The sequence below is a fragment of the Malurus melanocephalus genome, unplaced genomic scaffold (genome assembly GCF_030028575.1).
Source record: "Malurus melanocephalus ecotype Western Australia unplaced genomic scaffold, MMel_1.1 scaffold_337, whole genome shotgun sequence".
Taxonomy (NCBI): Eukaryota; Metazoa; Chordata; class Aves; order Passeriformes; family Maluridae; genus Malurus; species Malurus melanocephalus.
The window spans coordinates 784,372-787,129 of record NW_026623569.1 but is presented as its reverse complement, the minus strand read 5'-3'; positions in this window follow the sequence as shown (position 1 = coordinate 787,129).

Sequence of the window (2,758 nt, the reverse complement as noted above, 5' to 3'; positions counted from 1 at the left end):
TTCCAAAATTAATTCACTGCAACTTCGATGATTTTCAGTGTGCTTTGTTGATCTCTGAATCTGCAGAAATAGAATTGTAACAGCTTTGTTTGGAGGGAACGGCGTCATCGGTGTTTTTGATTATTTTTCTGGATCAGGGTTGATACAATCATCATGTTTGCAGCAGTTCCCACACTCCAGGCCGTGTCCTGGACAAGTTTTTTAGGGGCTCAGGTGTCACCCGGGGTCACCTGGGTGTAAATAAAAACTGAGCTTTGGTGCCTTCCTGGGAAGGCAAAGTTATTTTCCAGGGAAGGACGGGACTCTTGGTGGGACAGCCCTGGGGTTCCTCCCTTTGACCCGGGAGGTTTGAGTTGGTTTTGGGGTCATTTTCTTAATTCCTGAGGCATCCTAAGGACTGTCGGGGTGGATGGGGCTGGTGGCATTTCCACCTTCAGTCTTTCCTGGAGGATAAACCCTCTCCCAACCATTTGACTCATTTATTTTTTTAATTTCTCTTAGTGAAATCCAGGCCCTGAACAAGGCAGAGGAAGAACAACAAAGGGGCCAGGCCTAAGAACCCATTACAGGGACTCATTATCCTAAAACTGCTCTAAAAATGAGCCCGATACACCTCTTTAATTCTATTTTTGACACTGATAAAGAATATCCATCCTCCCCCCGCCCAGCCACTCTTTTTGATGTGGTTTGAACCTGTACAACCCTTGGAAGTGAAAATCAGTGAGATATCTTATAAGACCCCAAAAAAAAGAGATGAAAAACACCCGTGTTCATCAATTTTTAGGGATGTGGTGGAGCTGCTAATGCCTCTGACTCTTTTTTTGGGGTTTGCAGCCAGACCTCAGGGGTTTTGTGGGCTGGAACCTCCATCCCCCAGCTCTCCACAGCACAAACATTCCCTGGATTTTATGGAATCATAAAGAGCTAAGGCCAAGCTCCAGCCCCAACAGGAGCTGGCTCAGATGTTTCTCTGTCCAAGGGGAGCTCCAGGGTCTCGTGGATCCACCACCAAGCACAGTTTTCCCATCAAATTCCTTCCATCATCCCTGCCACTGTGTAAAATCACATTTCCAGCTGGATTCCAGCTCTTGGAAGGATTTTGGGATCTCTCCAGCTTTCTGCAGGGGGTCCACATCAAGAGGAACCCTGACCTCACAAAAYTTCACAATTACTCTTAATTCCTTTCCATTTTCCATGCTATTTCGGGATGAAGWGCGCCGAGCGATGAAAATTTGGGAGAAATTAGCTCCATGGTCTTCACTTAAAAGTTCAGCCTGCAAAAAAATCAAAAGGCATTTGTTCAGAGATTGGATTATGTGTAGGATATCTCCAGCTATAATGAGCTCAGGTCTGCTGGCAGCGTTAGAATCAACCCTCGCCTCTCTCTCTCTCTCTCTCCTGCCGTGTGTGTTTTTCTCCCTCGGAGCATATTCCTTTCGACTTGATCAGCTCATCTCCTGCAGATGACAAAATTATCTGCAAAGATTTGTATCTGATGTTGTGCCATAAATCATATTTAGCCGTGGGATTAACATTTGTGAGCGCGGAATATTTATGGAAGGGGGAGAAAAAAATTGAAAGAAAAGAGCAGGTGGGGGGCTGGCAGTTGGTGAGGATTTACAGAAGGAAGGGCTGGGATTTGGGATGGATCTGGCAGGGTTTTGGGAATCTGTTTGTGCAAGGTGTGGACGTGCTGGGCTCTGGCGGTGTTTGTTTGGGGATGTTGGGCGATAAAGAACGCAGGGAACCGTGACCTTGGGCGAGAGGCTTTGTCTTGGAAGGAACAGACAGATGTTCCAGCTGTGCTGGCAGGAATAACCGCGTGATCCAGCTGTGCTGAAACCAGGGATTAACCTAGCATTCCAGCTGTGCTGACACCTGGGATTAACCTAGCATTCCAGCTGTGCTGAAACCAGGATTAACCCCTCATTCCAGCTGCGCTGAAACCAGGGATTAACCCCACATTCCAGCTGTGCTGGCACCAGGGAGTAGCCCCATATTCCAGTTGTGCTGGCAGGAATAACTGTGTGATCCAGCTGTGCTGAAACGAGGGATTAACCCCTCATTCCAGCTGTGCTGGCACCAGGGAATAACCCTGTGATTCAGCTGTGCTGGCATCTGGGATTAACCCTGTCTTCCAGCTGTGCTGGCAGGAATAACGCTGCATTCCAGCTGTGCTGGCACCAAGGAATAACCCCATGTTCCAGCTGTGCTAAAACCAGGATTAACCCTGTGTTCCAGCTGTGCTGAAACGAGGGAATAACCCCACATTCCAGCTGTGCTGAAACCAGGGAATAACCCCACATTCTAGCTGTGCTGACATCAGGGAATAACCCCATGTTCCAGCGGTGCTGACAGGAATAATCCTGCATTCCAGCTGTGCTGGCGGGAATAACCCCACATTCCAGCTGTGCTGACATCAGGGAATAACTCCATATTCCAGCTGTACTGGCACCAAGGAATAACCCCACATTCCAGCTGTGCTGAAACGAGGGAATAACCCTTTATTCCAGCTGTGCTGGCAGGAATAACCCCGTGTTCCAGCTGTGCTGGCACCACCCCTGCTGCCAGCTGGGTCTGCCTTTGACATTCCCAGGCTGGCCTTGGCCTCTGGAAATGCTCAGCCCCTTTCCAGGTGGTGGAAAAAAGGGGGAAGTTTCTGGAAGCTGCTGATTTTACAAACCCTTTGGGTTGTTCTTCTGATCTGGGTTGGCTGAAAGAGTCAGATTTGAGCCCAGTTTTAATGTCTGTCCACAGA